A 13,352-nucleotide genomic window follows, 5' to 3' on the forward strand; every position below is an offset into this window, starting at 1 on the left:
CAGGCACATTCACACAGGGATGTACACACACTGACACACTTGGCAGGGCCAGCAGTGCAACTCATCACTAGTGAGATTGCTACAACACATCAATGTGCAGGCATCACATGCACCACACGGGTCATACAGAGGCCGTATGGGCAAAGAGTATGAGGAGATGTCAGACATCAGACAACATGCTTCGGTATGCCCTGGGGGATTGTATTGAGTGTGGATGTGGACATACGCACCATACAACACACACACACACACACACACACACACACACACACACACACACACACACACACACACACACACACACACACACACACAAACACACAGGGTGCCAGTTCTGACATGTATGGGTGCATATTGTGTGGTGGTCAATTGTGCCAGCAGGCTGTACAAGGGTAGGCGATGGGTATACCTTGGCATCAGGCCACATGACAATGGTCTGCATTGTGGCTCAAGCCTGTAGTTACTGCATTTGCCCGCACAGTTGGGCATTGCATCCCCCATCCAGTCACCTGGGTGACTATTGCGTGTGGCCAATGCTGTACACCACATGCCATGTATGTGTTCCTTAGTCCATGACATGGATGGTGTCTGGGATATGCACACCTCCCACATGCATGTACAGTGACATGTGGAACTGTGACTGGGGTGTCTGGCTCATGTTGTGAGCACAGATTATCATCAGATGTGCCAGACTTACCCACCTATGGCAGGAACTGGTAATGGGCACAGGTATACCCTTCACCTACATTGATGTCATGCCAACAGCAGTCCCTGATGTCAGGGTCATCTGTTCATACAGGGCATGTTGTCAGGCATGGAATGTCCATTGTGAGTCACATGTGAAGGCACCACAGGTGGTGCAGGTGTCCATTGGGGAACATGGTAGAGATGCACTGTCTGCATGTATGTGCATATTGGACAGATGGGCAGGGTGACATTCCCTCTGTAGCCCACTGCTATCACTGCATAGCTACTATCAGTGGCCAATATGCAGTGTACTACCCACATATTGGTTGCTGCCTAAGCTTTATTAACTGTTCTGTTTATTTTATTCATTGTAAACGTGGCCTTCACAGAATGTGCAGTGATGTAGTTGGTTTAGAAGAATTAAATGGATTTATTAATATAAAATAAGTATTTTTCCTCCCTAGGTTTCTTTCCCTCCTCCTTTCCCTATAACCATTGAGTACTCTTTTTCCATTGGTACATTCATTCAAACTCCATGCCAGCATCCAGGAACAGTGGCAGAGGGTGGCGAGAGTGAGGAATTATGGTAGTCTTCTGGGAAGAACCATTTTTTTTTCCTGGTTTGGTCCTCTGTTTTCCTGCAGAGCTGTGCACTACTTGGCTTCCCCAGAGCTGTCATCTTGCATCATGTACTGCATACTTTTGTACACTTACTCCACTTGAATGTAGTGTAGCAACACATTAATTAATCTCCTTCCTATATGGTAGAAAGGCTGACAGCATCAACTTCTCATCCCATTGTCACCCGACCAGTTTCTCCTTTCCTTGAGTTGCTAGCGAGTCCCTCATTATCTGGGCCCCATTCAGTGCTTTATTGCATTCTCTCTCTCTCTCTCTCTTCCTCTTCTTTTGGGGCCAGAAGAAAGTATGATGGAGGAAAGGACAACCTGTGTGCATAACATGCTGCAAGTAAAAATAGTGTGCCTAAATTTGTGCATGAAGTATTGATGTTCTTTAGGCCTGTGTGTTTGCGGATATTATGATAAAGGGAGCACAAGTCATTATAGGGTTTGCATTTTTTGGTTTAACTTAAAAACAAAATGTCAGTTTCTTTAGGCCTAGTGATGTCTTTGCTTGTAAAGTTTGGTAACTGTATGAGACTTGTAACTGTATGAAACTTTGGGTGGCGAAAGCCAGGGTACATTTTTGGCTAGGCTTGTATAGGCCCTATGGCCAATAGCCTAGTACCTACCTATGAACCTATGAACCTATGTGTGTTCATATGACACATGGGTTGAGTGTGTGCTCTGGGTAATAGTGGGGTTGCTAACTTGGATTGGCTGGCCTTGATGTCACATGTATGGGTATGGCTTTGCACCCCAGCCTCCCAGCTAATTGACATCTGTTATCACTGTATGGTTGACATTATGATATATAGTAGGGCCACCATAATAGAAATAAGTAAAACCCCCTCCACATTGTCCACAGGTGTCACACACTCACTTCTGCACAGGATATGAGTTACAAACACTTGTCATGTCCAGGAGTAGAATCCCTACCTAACTAGTTTATTACACTATAGCACTACGCAGTTATAGCACGCTCCACAGACATTACTGGAGTACTTCTTCCCCAAAGGTGTATTTCACAGTGAATGACATCAGCAGGATTACCAAAGTAGGGCATTTCAACTGTACTGCAAGTGACTAGCTCAAAATGCATTGCTTCCTACACAGACAGTGAGACACACTCAAAACATCCACGACTGATATGTGTGGGTATAGAACCCCTGACCAAGGTCTATATCACACTACAGCCTGGAGCAGTTAGAGACCACACCACAGGGATTACTAAAGAACTTGCCCCCTGAAGTTGTACTTCACAATGCATGACATCAGCAGGATTGGCAAAATAGGGCATTTGAAATGTACTGCGAGTGAGTAGCCTATGATGCATTGCTCCATACACAGACATTGCAATACACACAAAACATCCTGAACTACCATGGGTGGAGATGGAACCCTACCAAAATTCTAAATCACACTACAGCAGTACACAGTTACAGGATGCGCTACAGAGATAACTGGGCTTTGAATTTCACACAGGTGTATTTCTAGGTGAGTAACATCAGCAGCCTTGCCAAAGTTGAGTATATGAATTCTAAGGAGTGTGAGTAGCCTAAATAGCATTGTTCGTTACTCAGGCACAGACACACAGATTCACATGCACACACAGTTGCCAAGTTTGGGGTTAGAACACCTATCTAACTACTTTATCACACTACTGCAGTATGCAGTTACAGGACACGCTACAGGGATTACTAGGCTACTACTTTCCCAGAGTTGCATTTCCAGGTGATTAACAACATCAGTTTTGCCAAAGTTGAGTATATGAATTGTACGGAGTGCGAGTGGCCTAAAAAGTACTGCTCTCTACTCAGTCAGACGCACACACACACGCAGTTATCAGGTCTGGGGTTAGAACACCTACTTAACTACTTTATTATACTACAGCAGTACACAGTTACAAGACGCACTACCAGGCTATTATTTTCCCAGAGTTGTATTTCCAGGTGAGTGACATCAGTAGCCTTGCCAAAGGTGAGTATATGAATTGTACGGAGTATGAGTGGCCTAAAAGGCATTGTTCTCTACTCAGTCAGACACACAGATTCACACACCAACACACAAAGTTGCCAAGTCTGAGGTTTGAACACCTACCTAACTACTTTATCACACTACAGCAATATGCAGTCACAAGATACACTATGAAGATTACTGGGCTATGATAGTCCCAGAGGTGTATTGCTAGGTGAGTGACATCAGCAGCCTTGCCAAAGGTGAGTATATGAATTGTATGGAGTGTGAGTAGCCTAAAAAGCATTTCTCTCTACACAGTCAGAGAGGCACACACACTCACACAGTTGCCAAGTCTGAGGTTAGAACTACTACCTAACTAGTTTATCACTACAGCAGAATGCAGTTATGGGACACACCACGGGGATTACTGAGCTACAGCTCTCCCAAAGGTGTATTTCACATTGGATGACCTCAGCAGGCTTGTCATGATACTGCTATGGTGAGGGCAGTGTGTGCATGGGCCGTAACCCATTCATGTGGGGGTTGTCATGCCACATGCAGGCACACATGGGGTAATATGCCACAGGTACATGTATACATCTACTAGGTGATTACTGTTTTATACAGTCATGTTGTACAGCTGTCACATGCACCATATAGTCTGTCATGCTGACAGATACTGGTGGCTAGTATCTGCAGCGAGTGACACCTGCACCTCATGTGTTTGGGGCCCTTTGGCTGTGTTCTGGGTGGGATAGGCCCAGATGGCTCCTTGTCATGGTCACCCTTTTCCACACATCTATGTCCATCTACCTTTGGCTTATTATAGTGTGTTGTCCTTACATATATGTCTGTATTCCCATCCACTGTGTGTGCAAGGCAGGAGTGGTGCATACTGACATGTGTCTGCAATAAGAACTGCAACTGCCAGATATGTCTGGTCTACTGGTGTTTGCAAACATGGCCTTCATGTATTTAAGTGTGTGAGCATGCCCAGTATGACCTTTCAGTATGTTGTTGACTGGCATTGCCTTCATTCGTCTAAGTGTGTGAGCATGCCCAGTATGGCCATCTATATTGCATGTGTGGATCAAGTCCAGGTAGATTGTACTGCGGTGCTGACCTTTGTGTTGTACACCGACAGGTAGCATACTGTGTCTGCAGGGTATACTTCAGTCATTTGGCATTGACTGTTGCTACATTTCTGCATAGCAAGGGGGGGAACACACCTGACTATTTCGACATTCCTACACAGGGGTGGGGGGGGCACACCTGACTGTTACTATAAGTGTAAGTAGGATGGTGGGACACACCTGACACTTTTACACATTTGCTAGGACTGTACTGGTATGTCGGGGATACCATTTCAGTCTATGGACTTACCTATTGTGCTGGCTAGAGGCATACCAGTGTACTACAAATCTTAGCTTTAACTACCTACATATTAGTTTCTGACTTCCTAACCTTCACAACTTACATCCAACTGCCTGGTCTGCTGTAGTCTGTCTGTGTAGGCCTGGGGGAGGGGTTACAAATAGGGCTCATTCGGAGGCCATAAGTACAGCATTTGTTTGTGTTTGTCTACACCTATCCTGCTGGCTGTGACTGTTGTTGAGTATGTGCCCCCCCAACTGGCATATGTGAGTCACTTACCTTGTGGGTGTCCCAGTATTGAGGGTGGTGCTGCAGGGCTGCCTATGTCAGATGCACATAGTACACTCCCTATACATGGTTGAGCACAGGTAGTGTCATGTTTAGCATCCCTTTTACTGTATGTGCGAGTCATAGAGAGGTGTCATTCCCTGGGTCCCTATTGTGTCAGTGCATGTGCTATGCATTGCCTCTTTGCCATGGCCAGAGCATACTGGGCATGCCTCCTTCTGCCTACTGGGGCAGGCTCAGGTTGGTCCTCCTCCTTGTCATTCTGTGCCTGTGCAGGCCTTGGCACTAGTGGGGGGCTGTGTGGCCCTCCCCCATGCTGTTCCTGCTGCAGCTGTTTCCGCAGGATCATATTGTGTAGCATGGCACATACAAGGACAATTTGGGTACATGTAGTTGGTGAGTACTGCAAGGCTCCACTGGATGTGTCCAGGCACCGTAACCATGACTTGAGCATCCCAAACACATGCTCTATTATGATTCATGTTTGTGCGTGTGCCTCATTATGGTGTTCTTGTTCGGGTGTGTGTGCATTTCTGATGTGTGTCATCAGCCATAGCTCCAGTGCATATCCAGCATCCCCTACTAGGTGACTATGTGGGATGTCCCCATTGGCAAATGTCTGGTACAGGTGGGTCAGATGTCAGATGTGGGAATCGTGGTAGCTTCTAGGGCAGCCAGCACACACATTCATTATTATGCCCTGGGCAATGCGCACAACCTGACAGTTGATGGGGGCAAGCCCTTGCGGTTGATGTAGATCCTACCCTGCACACCTGGTGGTGCTTTAATGCATATATGCATGCAGTCTATTGCATCCACTACCTCAGAGTATTCTGCTATTTGGTAGAAGAGATGCATATTGCTGGCCAATGCCTCACGGGTGATCGGGAAATATACGTGCTCACCGACATGTGCTGTCATCAGGCATCAGGAACTGGTGGAGTACCCTGGATGCTGATGCCTGTGAAATCCCCATCATATTCCCAGTTGGCCTTTGGAAGGTACCTGTAGCTAGTATCCTTAGGCGTACACATACCTTGGTATCCACTGGGATGGGTTTCCCTCTGTTTGTTCTGTGTGTGAGGTGTGGCCGGCACAGCTCAACAATTTGCTGTAGGAGGTCCCTGTCCACCCTATAGTGCACCACTATCTCCAGCTCATGTAGCCCTTGGTAGGTTACCCTGGGTCTGTACAATCTTCTCCGTCTCCTCACTGTGGGTTACTCAGCAGCATTCACATCCTCACCACCCTCAGCCTCTTGCACATGCTGGTTTATGATAGCAAAAGCAGCCCCTAACATTTTTTTCTCTTGCTTTCGTTTTGTAAAATTTCCCCGTCTGCATACACCGGTGCTGCAGAGGATTTGGGAAAAACAAGGGGGAAAGGTGTTTGCATTGTTTATAGTGGTGTGCTGGGCTGGGCTGCTGCCTGTGTAATTGAATGTTTCTGATACATTTCACCTGTCAGCTAAGCTAGTTCTCCTTGATTACCTTCCTACTGCTGTTTTCCCTTCCAATTGCCTCCCTGTTTAAGTCTGTGTGCACTCTGCACAAACGGAGTGCTGAAATGTGCACAGAGCTGCTATTTCTTGGTTTAACTTCCTTTTTCTTCTTGTAAGACCAGGTGCATGGTGCGCACACCTGCTTATACTTTGTAAAGACTGCTAGGCAGTTTTGACACAACTCTAGCTTAGCTGTGCTAAGCTAGGAGCAGTCCCGAGCCACAGAGCTCCAATCCATTTACAGTATGCCTGACACCCCCCCCCCCCATGATGTCACCTATATCCTAGTCTTGCACCCAGCAATTGCTACTCTTACACTCTTGGGACCTGCCTTACACCCTGGGGAAATCTCGGATTCACTATCCTTCCCCTCATTTGCATAGGATTGCCTGCTAATGCATAGTTACATGTCCCACACTGAGCCTCCCCCCTTAGCAACCACTACTCACTGGTCAGGTTGTCTTCTGTCTGCCATTGACTTGCATGGCAGAATACTGATTTTAGTTAAAATGCTCGTTTTAAGTTTATTTTCTTATCCCCCCCGATCCCGTTTGTGTGCTGCTGCCCTATGCTTAAACCGGCGAGATCGGTGAAAAAAAAATTAAAAGTTGATTTTTTTCATTTTTTAAACAGTTTGCAATGCCAGTGGCCTTATACTTGGCCATTGACATGCTTCCTCAATGATATGCAGCCTTTATTTGGAGCTGTCATAGTTCCATTTTGGAATTTTTATAAATGTACTCGGTTACTGAGTACATTTCTGCAGATTGCACTAGTCTTGCACTGACTATTGCAAGCTTCCTGGATTGCAAAATCACCTAATTTGCATCGATTTCTCCTGCAAATGTGGTGATTTGCATACCAGGGCTTAGTCCTTGCAGGATTAGTGCTGGAGCTCTCGTACACGCCCCTGCCTGCTGTTCCTGGATTGCACGACAGACATATTGTCTGCATGACCTCCTGCACTCATCTTGCACTCCGTGCAAGCTTTTGTGAATCCAGGGGACTATCTTCATTTAAACATAACCTAGATGACTGGATGAATATCTACAAATTTACACAAGGACTGACCAGTATGGCCCCACTGGAAATAGGAGGTGCTGCTTGAGGGAAGGAACTGACAATGCAAAATGGTCATGAGACTCAGTGGTCTTGGAATACCTGCGAATTTATGAATCTGGTAATCGATAATTAGTGTTTATGAAGAAGTGATATTTCTAAAGTTAATAGACTAAATGAAACTGTTAGATCTCTAATGTTTATAGTTTAAATTACTCTAATAACTGTTGTATTTAATTACCTTACAAGTTAATGCTAGAGTGTGTGGTGTAAGGTATTGTTTAGCTCCTGCTCTTCTTCTCCCCTCTTAAACTAAATCATCTAGTCAATGAATGTTAAGTGTTTTAGAGATTTGGGATAAGTTCATTACCTGCAGAAGTCACTAGACTATAATCACTACAGTGCACTTTTACATTTCATTACACTTGAGATTTTAGCATTTATTTGGACTGTTCTATCCTAAGCTTATATCTGCTTTAAGCCACTGACTTATTTCAGTTGCATATATTAAATAATAAGGCATATAATATATATTTGTAAAGACTGGTAATTTTTGTCTTTCCTGTGTATCACATAATTTTATTTGTTTCAGTCCATGTTTGGGCTGTAAATAGTGTGAACACTAGTTCACTTACCCAGTTAATAAAGACACTAATTAGTTGATCAGTGCTTGAATGTGCACTCTTATCGGTCTTCTGTGTAAGAGGTGCTGGCTTAATGGAGCCTTAGTGTTGTATTTCTTACTTCAATTTATGTGCACTCCCCACCATAGAAGCAGGTTCTTCCTTTAGCTCTCAGTGACATCTATACAAAATTTAGCTGTAACTATGCATGGGCTTTGAATACTTGCATTTAAGCAGTGATTTTTGGGAAGTTCACCATTTTTCCTACAATTAACTTTTAAACAATTGTGAAGATGATTTTCAACCCCACCTTTTCCTTTGAATCATGTGAATGTTTGTCTTGAATCATAAAAACTGTGTTTTCTTGAGTGACTTCTGTGTTTTACTGTGGTTGACTACACTTTTTACATGAGTAAACTGAATATTCAAATTCACTTAGCATATATAACTTCACTCCATATCAAGTAGAAAGTGTAAAGATGAAATGCATAGTGATACAATTTAGTATTCATCATCTCATATTTATATGTCTGATTAGGGGCTTCAGAGTTGAGTGAAGTAACACTATTATATCACAGTCTAGTGAAGTTAGTGATTCATTATTTTCTGATGGGTTTTTATCAGCAAGCACTGAGTTTTATGTGGGAGTCATTAGTTTCTGGGTTTCTGAGCTCAGTACTTCAGCAGTTTCACTTTGTTCTGCAAACAATAGACTCCCTTAGGACTAAACCCTAAGTTATGGAGGCAGTTTATTTATAGTGATGTAAATGTAGAGCATACTTTTATTAGATCTAAAAGTAATTTTGATGACTATGAGAGATTAAAGGAAGCAATTATGCTGCTATACCCTTGCATTTGCAGAGTTAGAAAAAAATTCTAAGCTGAGACAAAATGAATAAAGTGTTCAGTCTCTACTAGATCCTGACTCTAGGACAAGAGTACATTCTTTATAAACATAAAATGTTATTTGCAGACCAGTCAAAGAGTGTTTTTAAACCAGTCAATTCAGCAGCATATGAATGTATTCATGATTTAATTCTGAAGATTCAGCTTGAACATTAGTCTAGAGATCATGTTTGCCTATTCAGCACCGTTGAGGAGTGGTAATGCCTTCCTTTTATAGTTCTGCCACCCTCCCAACAGGCTAAAACTCATTTATAGAAAATATTTACATTTCTCAATTCAGATCCAGTGGGTGCCCATACGGGCTCATGAAAATCATTACTGGTAACCATGCTTCCTGAACTTGAAAATAAACTCTAGATAAACCTCAGAACATAACTCTCAACCTCTTATCGTAAGAAATCTGGACAAAGCTTGACATAATGGGGTCACAAAGGCTCAAAACTAGGGGCACATTTTAAATATTTGTCTTATAAACTTAGAAAGTTTCTAGAATAACAGGATTTGTGTTAGAGTGCATTTCTGAAGGATATGAAGTTTGAAATGTAAATGCATGTCATTATTTAGTGACTTTAGTCCTTAGATCATTCCAGTTATTAGTCACACAATTTTTATGAGGAACAGACCAAAAATATGAGGCAAAAATCTGGACATTCTGCAAAGATCTGCACAGTTGAGAGGTATGCCTCAGTACTATCTGAGATGTATTTTTCATACTACCCTTTTTAAGAAGATTTAGACATATAGTATTAAACCAGGGGTAAGACTTCTTATCCAAATGGACCAGGGATCATTTTTACTGCCAGAGGATGTATTTGATGCGTGTCTTTGACCAGGCAAACCTTGCCAACATTCCTTCATAGCACTTAGCTTGGATGGTAAAAAAGTCTTTTGTGGCTTTCTTTACCACACCTTTTCACTGTGGTTTCCTGTACATTAATTCTGACCCTACAATGTGGTTATTGTTTTCCATTGGGTATGATTTTCCTGAGATCTCACATTTCCCAAAATATCCCTTATACAGTATGTGATGGCCCAGCACTGGCCCAGTAATCAAGGAGCCTCAATCCTCACCACTGGCAACAGTGAGGAACATACACACTGGGAGGATGACAAGTACACACACAGTACAGTGCAATTTCCCTTAAGAGTACACAGAGACTACAATCAGTCTGGGTATGGTTTCTCCCTCTTTCTCTAGATCCCCACTAAGACTCTTAGAGTTGAGATCACAGCTGAGTGGCCAAGCTAAGACCTCCAGCACCCTCTCTGTCTAACCAGTCCTTCATGTCCCTGCCCAAGTAGCTCTCACACACACACACACACACACACACACACACACACACACACACACACACACACACACACACACACACACACACACACACACACACACACACACACACACACACACACACACACTTTGAGATTTGATTTATATACAAACATGCAGACACACCTGGGAAAGACTAGCACAGGTTTACTAGCTATGCCCCCTTCTGCCCAGACTATAAGGTAGTTCTGCCTGCCACCAGCCGCTACTTATCAGCTTCTTTAAGGCCCTTAACAAAGGGTGTCCAATCTTATTGTGTAATGTTACTATTAATCCAAACAGCACCAGGCTATTAGTAGTGGCCTATACAGTGTCACCAAATAGACATGCAAGTAGTCTAAGAGCTTAAATATCTCTAGCTCAGACAGACCAGCCACAATTGAAAGTTTAAATATATTTAATAATAAATAATAAAAAACGAGAGTACACAGTGAATTCAGAGTTCAGAATCACAGGAAATGTTTAAGACAACATTACAGGACAGTCTGAAATAAATAAATAAATAAATAAAACATCTAAGCTATACTTTACTGTATTCCTATCTGAATCTAAAATAGTTACTATGGCCAAAAAACTTACTTACAGAAAGGCATGTGCAGAGGTGGTGAGTGGATGATTCCAGCTGATGTTTTTAGGTCAAAGACAAAAATGCAAAAAGCTCTCTCTCTCTCTCTCACACACAGAGAGTTCTTAATTAATATCTCAAATGTTGCTTTTGGGATACTTGCACGATGTCATCACTTTTGTCATCTGACCATCCCAGGTGAAAACCCCCATTGCTAGAAACTGCCACCATTTTAGCATCTCCCTGTGAAAAATACACATCTCTCACATCTTTGCAACTGCTGGAAGACATAAAACAATAAAACACTTACAAAGCAATACAGAAGAAACCCTAGTTCTAGGCTTCCTGTCACTGCACTGAAACTAGCTTTTATAGCACAATCATAAAACAATTTCATTTCAACTATTTTTCTTGATGTTTTGCAAGTTAGCCCTCTATGTTCTAGTTCCTACTGTTAAAACATATACATGTATACTATTATAATAGTTTATATACATTTCTGTTCTAATCCAGCAGGGCACACTGTTGTCACACATCTAGGCTCAGTACTGTACAAACCCTGTTCAACACACACTTCTGTACCAGCAGTTTAATATATACATAACATACAGTTCTAATACATTTGAAGACAAGCATATGAATCATGTTGATATTCACAAATGGCATATGATTATTTACACAATTCCAGATAGCTGGGTAGGAAGTATTTCCTTCTGTCACACTTCTATATAAATCATATTAATATTCACAAATATATAATTATTTACAAAATTCCAGATAGCTGGCCTGGCAGTATCTCCTTCTGTTACATTTGTATATAAATCATATTAATATTCACAAATGACATATAATTATTTACAAAATTCCAGATAGCTGGGCTGTCAGTATCTCCTTCTGTTACATTTGTATATAAATCTAATTAATATTTACAAATGACATATAATTATTTACAACATTCCAGATAGCTAGGCTGTCAGTATCTCCTTCTGTTACATTTGTATATAAATAATATTAATATTCACAAATGACATATAATTATTTACAAAATTCCAGATAGCTAGACTGTCAGTATCTCCTTCTGTTACATTTGTATATAAATCATATTAATATTCACAAATGACATATAATTATTTACAAAATTCCAGATAGCTAGACTGTCAGTATCTCCTTCTGTTACATTTGTATATAAATCATATTAATATTCACAAATGACATATAATTATTTACAAAATTCCAGATAGCTAGGCTGTCAGTATCTCCTTCTGTTACATTTGTATATAAATCATATTAATATTCACAAATGACATATAATTATTTACAAAATTCCAGATAGCTAGACTGTCAGTATCTCCTTCTGTTACATTTGTATATAAATCATATTAATATTTACAAATGGGAAAGATGTGCAGCATGTAAGGGTGATAAAGGATAGTGAGGGAAAGGTACTCACAGGAGAGGAGAGTGTGTTGAGTAGATGGAAAGAGTATTTTGAGAGGCTGATGAATGAAGAGAATGAGAGAGAGAGAAGGTTGGATGATGTGGGGATAGTGAATCAGGAAGTGAAACAGATTAGCAAGGAGGAAGTAAGGGCAGCTATGAAGAGGATGAAGAATGGAAAGGCTGTTGGCCCAGATGACATACCAATGGAAGCATGGAGGTGCTTAGGAGAAATGGCAGTGGAATTTCTAACTAGATTGTTTAATGAAATTTTGGAAAGTCAGAGGATGCCTGAGGAGTGGAGAAAATGTGTTTTGGTACCTATCTTTAAGAATAAGGGTGATGTGCAGAGCTGCAGTAACTACAGAGGGATAAAACTGATTAGTCACAGCTTGAAGTTATGGGAAAGAGTAGTGGAAGCAAGGTTAAGAAGTGAGGTGATGATTAGTGATCAGCAGTATGGTTTCATGCCAGGAAAGAGCACTACAGATGCAATGTTTGCTCTGAGAGTGTTGTTGGAGAAATAAAGAGAAGGTCAGAAGAAGTTGCATTGTGTCTTTGTAGACTTGGAGAAAGCATATGACAGGGTGCCTAGAGAAGAGCTGTGGTATTGTATGAGGAAGTCGGGAGTGGCAGAGAAGTACGTAAGAGTGGTACAGGATATGTACGAGGGTAGTGTGACAGTGGTGAGGACTGCAGTGGGAGTGACAGATCCGTTTAAGGTGGAGGTGGGATTACATCAAGGATCAGCTCTGAGTCCTTTCTTATTTGCAGTGGTGATGGACAGGTTGACAGATGAGATCAGACAGGAGGCCCGTGGACTATGATGTTTGCAGATGACATTGTGATCTGTAGTGAGAGTAGGAATCAGGTTGAGGAGACTCTGGAGAGGTGGAGATATGCTCTAGAGAGCAGAGGAATGAGGGTCAGCAGGGCTAAGACAGAATATATGTGTGTAAATGAGAGGGAGGGTAGAGGAATGGTGAGGATGCAGGGAGTAGAG

This window comes from Protopterus annectens, chromosome 7.part0 (genome assembly GCF_019279795.1).
Source record: "Protopterus annectens isolate FY-2018-M chromosome 7.part0, PAN1.0, whole genome shotgun sequence".
In the NCBI taxonomy this organism is placed as follows: Eukaryota; Metazoa; Chordata; order Ceratodontiformes; family Protopteridae; genus Protopterus; species Protopterus annectens.